Source organism: Equus quagga, chromosome 13 (assembly GCF_021613505.1).
Source record: "Equus quagga isolate Etosha38 chromosome 13, UCLA_HA_Equagga_1.0, whole genome shotgun sequence".
Taxonomy (NCBI): Eukaryota; Metazoa; Chordata; class Mammalia; order Perissodactyla; family Equidae; genus Equus; species Equus quagga.
Genome location: NC_060279.1, coordinates 14,159,305 through 14,171,079, shown reverse-complemented (window position 1 = coordinate 14,171,079; position 11,775 = coordinate 14,159,305).

Genomic DNA, 11,775 nt, shown 5'->3' with positions numbered 1-11,775 from the left:
AAACAGTGGATCCCGGTCTTGACTTTCAGGTCATAAGGCAGACTTGCACAAATCTTAGAGGATTTTCTCCCTTCTGTGGGAACACGATGTAGATCAAAATCGTGCTGGTTCTAGGCAAGAACTAGTTGCCTTTTCACCCACTCCATCCTATGAAGTAAATTTTGTAACTCGAAAGATTTGCATTGGAGATAATGCCAGGAACAAAAGCAGGGAAGTCAGAAGACACAGCACGTGTTCAGGAAATAATGAGTAATCAAGTTGGGCCAAGAGACCCAGTGCTTCTCAAACTTTTCTGCCAAAATATCTCTTTACGGAGATAGAATAAACCTGAACGCCCCACTTACCAAGAAATTTAGGCGTTTGTCCCATATCCCCATCCAATGTCTTTAAAGTCTTATGTTTTATCTTTAAAATGAATGCAAATTTTCATACCAGTCTATCATATCAATGGTATCATATATAAAAATAACATTTTAAAGATCTGTTGTCACAGGAGAAAACAAGTTTTCTATTTCTGTCCTTGGCTAATAGACTTCCTTGGAAAAACAGGTTCCTACTGTTTTTACTCCATCATACATATGACAAAGCCTTTTATATAAATGCATATTTTTCAAATTTTGTGAAAATTATCATATAGATGCAAGATATGGATATATTTTGCAGATTAATAATAAACTGAATGCTAAGTAACTACCACTCAGCTTAAGATACAGAACATCCCAGGACCTTGAAACTCCCAGTATGCCCCTCCCAGATTGTTTCCTTCTACTTGGTCTACCTTATTGAAACCTCTATTTTGGATTTTATGTTAATCATTCTTTTGTTTTTCTCTACAATTTACTAGTTTACCACAAATGTAGATATTCCTAAGCAACATAACATAAAGTAGCATAAACAGCTTTGCTTACTTGTGGATCTTGATATAAATGATATATGTATTCTATAATTTGTTTTTTCAGTTCTACATTGTTTTTGTGATTCATCCACACAAATGTATGTGGCTAAAGTTCATTCATTCTCACTTACAAAGAATATCTCTTTATATTTATCCATTCCAGTGTTGCTGGATATTTTGATTGTTTTCAGTTTTTTGTGATTACAAAGTGTTATGTCTCCCGACGAACATGGGAGAGAGAATTTCCCTAGGGTAAATATCCAGGAGTGAAATTGCAAGTCATAAGGTATATACATCTTCAATTTTAGTAAATAGTGCCTATTCCAGATAATATTTTATGGCCACAAAAATATCTTCCATCCACATGCTCTTTTTATGATGTGACTTTGACACACTTTTCATTGAGATGTGGAACCTGTGTCCCCTTCCTTTGATAGTGGGTGGGCTTTTGTAACTGTTTCAACCAATGGAGTGTGGCAGAAGTTACTCTACGTGACTTTCAAGGCTAGTTCATATGTCTTCTACTTTGTTAGCTCAAATACTTGCTCTTAAAAGACTTTAGCTTCCTTATAAGCACTCTGACCACTCTGAGGCCTGAGGCCACCATGCTGTGAGCTCAACCTAGCCACCCATGTGGAAAGATCACAAGGAGGGGCCCTGAGACAGCATGAAGAGAGACCCCAGCCTGCTCCCAGTGGCCCCAACGCCTGGATGTCCCACTGTGACTGAAGGAATGATTCCAGAGCTGCCCAGCTAAGCCCTTTCCAGTGTGCTGACGTAGAAACTATGAAGTACTATTTTAAGTTACTAAGTTTGGGGTGGTTTGTATGCAGCAGCAGAACAGCAGAAAAATACCAAATTTTCTCCCAAAGTGGTTGTACCAACTTTCGCTGGTAGTGAATGGGAGCACCTACTCTTCTGCATCTTCGCCACCCTTTAGTTTTTGCCTGTCTGGTACATGTGATATTAAATATGATTACGGTTTTGTTTGAATTTCTCTGATTATAAGTGCCTTTGAGCATTTTCATTTATGTAGTGGCTATTTGTGTTTTTTCTTTCATAACATCAAAACTTTTGCTTGTATTTCCATTATATTTTCTTTGTAGGATTTAAAAATATTTTGAGTACTAATACTTTGTCAGTTATATACATTACAAATATCTCTTCTAGGTCGTTTCTTACCTTTTCATTCTTTTTATAGTATATTTTGATTAACAGAAGGTAGCAGTATTTTTCTTTATGGTTTGAGTTTCTTCTGTCTTAAATTCTTCCACCATGGGAGCACAGAGAAGATCTCTTATAATTTATTTTAAAAGTTTTACAAGTTTTGTTTTTCACATTTAAGTCTTTAATCATCCATTTGGAATTTATTTTTGTTTGACAGGAAGTAAATTTTTTTAAATGGGTCCAATTGAGCATCTTTTCTCAACTGAAAACTCTGTTGTATATCCTGTCCCACAGCATGGTCTGTTTCTGTGTTTTCTTTTTTTTTTTCCCCCTCTCTTTTTTTTTTTTTTTTTTTTTTTTTGAGGAAGATTAGCCCTGAGCTAACTACTGCCAGTCCTCCTCTTTTTGCTGCGGAAGGCTGACCCTTAGCTAACATCTGTGCCCATCTTCCTCTATTTTATTTGTGGAACGCCTACCACAGCATGGCGTGCCAACCGGTGCCGTGTCTGCACCCGGGATCCAGACCGGCGAACCCCGGGCCGCTGAGAAGAGGAGCGTGTGAACTTAACCGCTGAGCCACCGCACCAGCCCCTGTTTCTGTGCTGTCTTGTCAGTTCTCTTGGTTTATTCATCAATCCTTTTGTCAATACCACACTGGTTCAATTATTACAACTAAATGATAAGTTTTTTTAATCTAGTAGGGCAAGGCCCTCTTGCCTGAGTTTTCTTATTCACAAATAGACTATTTCTTCTTACTTATTTAGTCTTCCTTAATGTCTTTCAACAAACTTTTATAAATTTCTCCACCAAGATCTTGTACATTTTTGCCAGATTTATTCCTGAATATTCTACACTGTTTCTTGCTATAATAAGGCTATCATTCTAAAATAAATTTCTTTATTTGTTGCTGGTATAATCTTATTTCCAGAAATCTTACTAATTGCTCTTATTACATTGTTTATAGATTCTTTTTCAGTTTTTCATATAGAAAAATCATATTATCTTCAAAGAATTACAGAGTCACATCTTCCTCTCAAATTCTTATATATTTTATTCCTTACCTTGCCTTATTCCACTGGCTAAAGCCTATATATATGCAATACTGAATAAGAATGGGGAGGGGCCGGCCCCGTGGCCGAGCGGTTTTGTTTTTTGGGGTTTTTTTTGAGAAAGATTAGCCCTGAGCTAACTGCTGCCAATCCTCCTCTTTTTGCTGAGGAAGGCTGGCCCTGAGTTAACGTCTGTGCCCATCTTCCTCTACTTTATATGTGGGACGCCTACCACAGCATGGCTTGCCAAGTGGTGCCATGTCTGCACCAGGGATCCAAACTGGCGAACCCCAGGTCACCAAGAAGTGGAGCGTGCAAACTTAACCGCTGTGCCACTGGGCCGGCCCCTGGCCAAGTGGTTTTAAGTTGCGCACTCCACTTTGGCAGCCCAGGGTTTCACCGGTTCAGATCCCCGACGCGGACATGGCAGCGCTCATCAGGCCACGTTGAGGCGACGTCCCATATGTCACAACTAGAAGGACCCACAACTAAAATATACAACTATGTACCAGGGGGATTTGGGGAGAAAAAGCCAAAAAAAAAAAAAAAACGAAGAAGATTGGCAACAGTTGTTAGCTCAGGTGCCAATCTTTAAAAGAAAAAAAAGAATGGGGAAGTGGGCATTTCTTATTCCTGGTTTTAAAGGGAATGCTTTCAATATTTCACGAGTAAACATGATGTTTTCGATAAGTATTTTGAAACTAGTCTTTATCAGATTTAGAAGTCCTCTTGTATTACTAAATTACTAAGAGCATATTTTTTTCTCTATATATCTAGGTAATTTATGGTTATTGTTATGTGATACCTAGCCTCCAAGATGGCCTGAAATGATTCTCACCTCCTCTTATTCACACAGTTATGTGGTTCCTTTCAAATTGTGCTGGAGATGATCTGTGTAATTAATAGAACATGGCAGAAGTGATGATATGTCATTAGATTAGGTTATAAAAGATTTTATGACATAAGTTTAGACATATAGACCAATGGAATACAACTGAGAGTCCAGAAATAAATTCTACATTTATGGTCAATTGGTTTCAAGAAGGGTGCCAAATCACTTAAATGGGGAAAAAATAGTCTTTTTCAACAAATGATGCTGAGACAACTGGACATCCATGTGCAAAAGAATGAAGTTGAACATCTACCTCACACCATATACAAGAAAAATCCTTAAAATGGATCAAAACCTAAATGTAAGAGCTAAAACTATAAAACTCTTTAAAAAAACGTAGGCCTAAACCTCTGTTACCTCTCACATTAGGCAATGGTTTCTCAGATATGACACCAAAAGCACAAGCAACAATAGAAAAAATAGATAAATTGTACTTTATTAGAAGGTAATAGTACTCAGAATATATAAAGAACTCAATTCAACAACAAAAAGACAAACAACCCAATTTAAAAACAGGCTAGCAATTTGAATAGACATTTCTCCAAAGATCAAATAGCCAATAGCACATCAAACAATGCTCGACATCATTAGTAACTATGGAAATGCAAATCAAAAGCACAATGAGATACTATTTCAAACCCACCATGATGTCTATAATAAAAAAGACAAATAATAACAAGTATTAGTGAGGATGTAGAGAAATTGGAACCACCCTACGTTGTTGGTAGGAATGGAAAATGGTGTAGCCCCTTTGGAAACAGTTTGGCAGTTCCTCAAGTTAAGCATGGAGCTACTGAGGCCCAGGTTTAAAGTGCATTCTCTTGGAGATTGTTTGAATTTATTCTGCTAGGTACTTCTGGCAGGTGGAGCAGTACCAATCCAAAACCACTTTAAACTACGTTTTTAGCTAGAGTCTTTTGTTCATTTTGTTTTTGCATGGTCGGGAAATTTTGCACGAGTCATGTTTTTCCTCCAACAAAGCTTAGGTTGAGACAGATGAGAGTCACTGACAAATTCTTTTGTATGGTGTTTTTTTCCCCCTTAGTTGATATGCTGAAGTAAAGTATCTTTTGGGGCGTTCCCATTCCCACATAGGGGTTTCTATCCAATCTTCTACCATAAGGGGACAAGTCTTAATTTTCTCCCCTGATCACAGTGCCCATGAGAGCTTTAGGGCACCCATGTAGACAGATGTCCCCAAAGTAAACATCAACATCTGACTGCATTGCTGATTACAAGTTTTCTTACCAATTTAGCCATACATTTTAAAGCTTTGTGTGTGTGTGTGTATATATATATACACATAATATGTAATCTTCCGTGATGTCCCAAATGAAAAATCTGACAAGGCATATTGTGCAGAAGTTCACACTCCCCATCCCACCCCCACTCTCAAAAAAATCTTTAAGTAAACACTAGTCTCTGGGAAAATGCACCATTTTCATTCTGTGACTTCTTTTACCCCCTGGACATTCTTGCATCAATCATGACGCAAGGAGCACAGTGGAGGAGTAGAAGATTAGATTGAAAAGTTAAGTTGAGGTCATATTTAAAACAGTCTTAAATGCAAAAATAGGAATATTTGGATTTTCATATTGTCATTTTTGTGATCCAATAGGTTGAAATTCCACAGCAGACGTACTTCCAGTTGGCAATAGTTATTGTTTTCAAATAGGTTCTTTCATTAAAACTATTAAGTGATTCATGTGCGTGACACTAGGTTCACGCTGTATATCATGTTGTAATAACTTTGCATAGTGACAGAAGGTAACTAGACTTAGCATGGTGATCATTTCAGAATGTATACAAATATTGAATCACTGCGATGTCCACCTAAAGCTAACATATCAATTACAATTTAAAAAGAAATCATGAGAAACAAGTTTTGCCCTGAAGTAATTTACAAGTGAACCTGGGAAACATTTCTTGCATGCAAATAATTACCATGTAAAGCAAAACATGGCAAGTGCCAAATACACGGTGAGAGTTCAGAGAGCTAAAGAAGTTCAAAGGAAGAAGCAGTACTTCCAGCTTGGAGTGGGCATAGGGCGACCAACTGTCCTGGTTTGCCCAGGACTGACAGGCTTCCTGGGAGGCAGATAGTTCAGTGAAAAAACCAGGATAGTCCTGGGCAAACAGGACAGTTGATCACTTTAATAAAGGCAAGGATGTAGGGAGAATCAGAGAAGGCCTCACAGAGGACAGGAGATGGAGGTTGAAAAGGACCTTGTAGAATTTGCTGGATTGGATTGGCTGCCTTCATTAATTAAGACTTTTAACATATATACAACCTAACACCCTTACCCACTCTTATCAATAGCTGTCCTGACAATTGTGCAGTTATTCCATTCCTGTGAGTACTTTCTTTTGATTTTCAGATGAATTGAAATCTTTTACTCAACCACTGGCTTCTACCTTCACTACTACACCTGTGTAGCTTACAGTTTTGTAATTTCCGAGATTGCTATACTTCTCTGCAATGCTGTGTTAAATGAAAGTTCTTTGTAATGCCTTTCTCCTCTCCAAAGGTATTAAATTACAATGGAGTCTTTATTTGTGGCAGTTAAGTCCTTGGGTCAACAATTAGGAGGAAGCCTGCTTAGAAATATAAAATGGGTCTTTATTTGAATACAGATTCTCGTGAGCAACAATTGGCCAACTTTAAATTAGAGAGAGGAGAAGGCATTCACTTACATGGAATACTTTAAACCAGAGCTTCTCAAACTTTAATGTGCATACAAACTACCACCACCTCCCCTTATTGTGTTAAAAATGCAGATTCTAACTCATAGGGCTGGGGGCCTGCCTGGTGGGACAGCGGTTAAGTTTGTACATTCTGCTTTGGCAGCCTGGGGTTCTCCGGTTCACATCCCAGGCACAGACCTACACACCACTTGTCAAGCCATGCTCTGGCAGGCATCCCACTTATAAAGTGGAGGAAGATGTGCACAGATGTTTGCTCAGGGCCAGTCTTCCTCATCGAAAAGAGGAGGATTGGTGGCAGATGTTAGCTGAAGGCTAATCTTCCTCAAGAAAAAAAAAATATTAACTCATAGGTCTGGGAAGGCCTGAGATTCTGCATCTCTGACAAGCTCCCAGCTGGTTTTTTGATACTGGTCCTAGGACCATACTTTGAGTAGCAAGGTGATAAAGCCGAAAGGCCCTATCTGCCACTTGCACTCTCTCAAATTTCCTTTTACTCCCTAAAATACCTCTACTTTGCTGTTAAATCTGAAATGCCACCAATTCTACTTTTCTGAAACAAGTTGCAGACTTTTCCACAACTTAATACTAACTCCTTCAAGCAGATAGTTTTCCTCATTGTATCTGTCTAATTAGGAATTTTAAAAATGGACATTAATTTTTGTGGGTAAGAAAGAATTTTAATAATGAGTCAGCGTATTAAAGGATGAATAAACATAAAAGTGGGGCAAGAGGAGGTTAGATGGGAGCTGGGCAGCTGCAGGGTGTTGTGAAAGCAGAGACACCTGGGGTTGGGCTCAAGGCAAAGTTAGGAAGTAGGAGGAGGTGAAGAAAGAGAAAGAGAGGTGAGAGGCTACCTATAACAAATCTCATAGTTTTAAAAGCTTGCCTTGGGCCAGTCTAAGGAAACCTGATCCTAACAAAAACAGCAGGTCTATTCCTTTCTTTTTACAGAAAGATATGACACTTGTTATATGTAAGTAAAGATTGTCTTAATTTGCTTATGCAGTTGTGAAATGCAAGAAGTCTTTAACTAAATACTCAGGCTAGTTGAGACTGTAGGAAATGTCTTTTCATAAATTAAAAATTCTGAGACAGGATTTAGAGTTAAATGTATGACCGACTGGTGACTGACAACACAGAATGATAGTGCTTAAATGAGTCAGGGATCCCCTACCCTTTTTATTCTGTGAATGAGGAAACTGGAAGCAACTAGGTTTAACTGAATTGCTCAGCTTCATTCAGGTAGTTAATGAAATACCTTGGACTTGAATACCAGGACTCTTGACTTTGACCGAGTGCTTTCTGTAATACTATATACTAGTTTGAAAACCCAGGTTAGCATTTCCCAAAAGGCTTCATATTTTAGTTTCAATGATTTTTTTTTTTTTTTTGAGGAAGATTAGCCCTGAGATAACTACTGCCAATCCTCCTCTTTTTGCTGAGGAAGACTGGCCCTGAGCTAACATCCATGCCCATCTTCCTCTACTTTATACGTGGGACACCTACCACATATGCATGGCTTGACAAGCAGTGCCATGTCTGCACCCGGGATCCAAACCAGTGAACCCTGGGCCGCCGAGAAGCAGAACGTGCGAACTTAACTGCTGTGCCACTGGGCTGGCCCCTCAACAAGTTTTTTTAATGTACAGAAACATTTTTGTGCTTAATGATCCTTGTGCTTAGTGGTTCAACTCATTTTGACTAATTTCCATGGTTTTTTTTTTTTTTTTTACTTTTTAATTTGTCCTTTATTTTTTCTTTCCTTTTTGTTTACAAATCCTTGTGTCAAGGACTCTTTTTTTTTAATGGGGTCTGTTTTCATTTCTAGGAGACCCATACAATTTATTATATATAAGGCCAAAATGGAGATAAAGCCATTTATTTTCTGAATGTATTCCAGGTGTCACCAAGAGCCCTCCTTTTGCTAAAACAATAAAACCTATTCTCCTATCCTGTAAGTAAGCCTGGGTTTCATCTGAAATTCCTCCACCTCCTATACACATACTCCACGTCTGGATCTGGGTAGCCAAAGGCAGATGTGAAAAAAGAAGTTAGAGCCAAATGAGATATACCTGTGAGTCGATATCTGACTTTACCCCACCTGCCAGCTTTGCCTACTTGGCCATGACATACCTTGAAGCACCTGGAAGGTAAATATTAAACAAATGAAAGGTAATACTACTTCACCATGCAGGTCATAAAGCCATGAAATTCATCACTAGAAGTGGCACAGACCACTGCGTTGTCTTCCCAGGCTCCATCTTCCCCCTTATCAAAAATGCATTATGGGAGGAGTGATGTCAGCATCATGGCAGAGTGAGCTCTTCCCTTAGTCTCTCTTCACTAAGATACAACAAAAAACACATTCATAAACTAACAGAGGCTATCACACAACACAATAGACACCTGAGAGGTCCACGCAGCCATGCATCGGCAGGTGGGGGACCTGGACTAACCTGGGAGGTGGTGGAAGGAGGTAAATGGAGCTCCTCTCCCTGTCCAGCAGCAGTGGAAGGAGGTAAATGGAGCTCCTCTCCCTGTCCAGTAGCAGTGGTCAGCTATCTAGGGTGCAGGACCTTGTATGGCGGCCAGTGTGCAACTCTGAGAGGAGAAGGGGGAAAAGTCAGGCCTTTGTGGGAATGCTTTCACTCTCGGAGTTGCCTCCCAGCCCACAGGAATGCTCCATACCCAAGTGGCTAAGCAATCACAAGGGCATCCCCACCAAGCCAAGCAGCCCAGGTGAGGAGACAGTGAGTGCCAATGGGGTTATGCATGCAAATGAAACTGTCCCCTGCCTCTGCTTGGCACACCAGCTTGACCAGTTGGCCACAGCATGGGATCCCTGCCAGTGTGCTTGCACCTAAGTGTGTAAAGCAGCAGGGGCCAGTGGGCAAATGCAGACAGACCATGTCAGTGCAGCTTCCAATGGACAGGCACAACTGCCAGGGGCCACAGCAGGCTCAGAAAACAGCTTCAGCCCCAGCCCCCAGTGGTGGCAGGTGGAATCTGTGACCAGATACTACCACTTTGCAATGACAAAACACCCCATCAAATAGTAGGAAGAGGTATATTAACACTCCAGACCAGAAGGAAAATGACAAGTACCCAAAAATCAACCTTGAAGTCACAGAAATTTACATTCTAAATGACAGAGAATTCAAAATAGCTATCATAAAGATACTCAGTGAGTTACAAGGAAACCCAGAAAGTCAGTTCAATGAAGTGAGGATTAAAATTAATGAACAGAGGGAATTCTTCACAAAAGAGAATGGAGCTATTTTAAAAAACCAATCAGAAATGTGGGAGAAGAGGAACACCATGAAGGAAATAAAGAAAAATCTGGAATCCTTAAAAAACACAGCTGATATTATGGAGGACAGAATTAGTAATTTAGAGGACGTAAATATAGAAATGCTGAAGATGCAGGAGGAGAGAGAACTAAGACTAAAAAGAAATGAAGAAATTCTCTGAGAAATATCCAACTCAATTAGGAAACGAAACATAAGAATTATAGGTATTCCATGGGGCCAGCCCCATGGCCGAGTGGTTAAGTTCACACGCTCAGCTGCAGCAGCCCAGGGTTTTGCCAGTTCGGATTCTGGGTGCGGACATGGCACCACTCATCAGGCCACGCTGGGGTGGCGTCCCACATGCCACAGTTAGAAGGACCCACAACTAAAAAATATGCAGCTGTGTGCCAGAGAGATTTGGGAAGAAAAAGGAAAAATAAAATCTTAAAAAAAAAAAAAAAAGAATTATAGGTATTCCAGAGGGAGAAGGGAGGAAGAAAAGAGTAGAGAGCTTGTTCAAAGAAATAATAGCTGAGAACTTCCCAAACCTGGAGAAGGAGCTGGAATTACATGTATATGAAGCTAACAGAACTCCTAATTACACCAACGTAAAAGGATCTTCTTCAAGGTATATTAGTAAAACTGGCAAAAGACAATGACAAAGAAAAAATATTAAGGGCAGCAAGGCAGAAGAAAGTCACCTACAAAGGAACCCCTATCAGGCTTTCAGCAGATTTCTCAGCAGAAATCCTGCAGGATAGGAGAGAGTGGAATAATATATTCACAATGCTGCAAGACAAAAACTTTCAGCCAGGAATACTCTACCCAGCAAAACTATCCTTCAGATATGATGGAGAAATAGAAACTTTCCCAGATAAACAATAGCTGAGGGAGTTCATCACCACAAGACCTCCTCCCCCCCACCACAAGAAATGATCAAGAAGGACCTCATGTCTGAAAAATAAGAGAAAATGTTTACAAAACCTTGAGCAAGGAGATAAATAGACAGACGAAATCAGAAAATTGCGACTTTCTATCAGAACAGGTTAGCAAACACTTTATAATATTAAAGATAAAGGGAAGGAAAGCATCAAAAATAACTATAAATGCTTCATTTTAATCAAAAACTCACAACACAAAATGGAATAAGTTGTGACAACAATAACTTAGGAAAGAGGAAAGGGATGGAAACTGCTTAGACTAAGGAAACAAGAGGCTGTCAGAAAATGGGCTGTTTCATCTATGAGATCTTTTATACAAACCTCATGGTAACCACTAAAGAAAAAATCGGAACAGAAATGTAAATGATAAATAAAGAGAAAACTGAGAAAATCATCATAGAGAAACACCAAACCAAATTGGCAGTTGGGAATACACAGGACAAGAAACAAGGAAAATACAGAATAATGAGAAAACAAGTGATAAAATGGCAGTATTAAGCCCTCAGATATCAATAATCACTCTAAATGTACGTGGATTGAATTTTCCGATCAAGAGACACAGTGTGGCTGGATGGGTTAAAAAACAAGACCCAAAAGGGGCCAGCACCATGGCCAAGGGGTTAATTTTGGCATGCTCTGCTTTGGCATCATGAGTTTGGTCCCTGGGCATGGACCTATACCGCTCACCAGTGGCCATGCTGTGGCAGTGACTCACATACAAAATAGTGGAAAATTGGCACAGATATTACCTCAAGGCAAATCTTCCTCAAGCAAAAAAAGGAAGATTGGCAACAGATGTTAGGTCAGAGTATATATTCCTCAGCCAAAAAAAAAT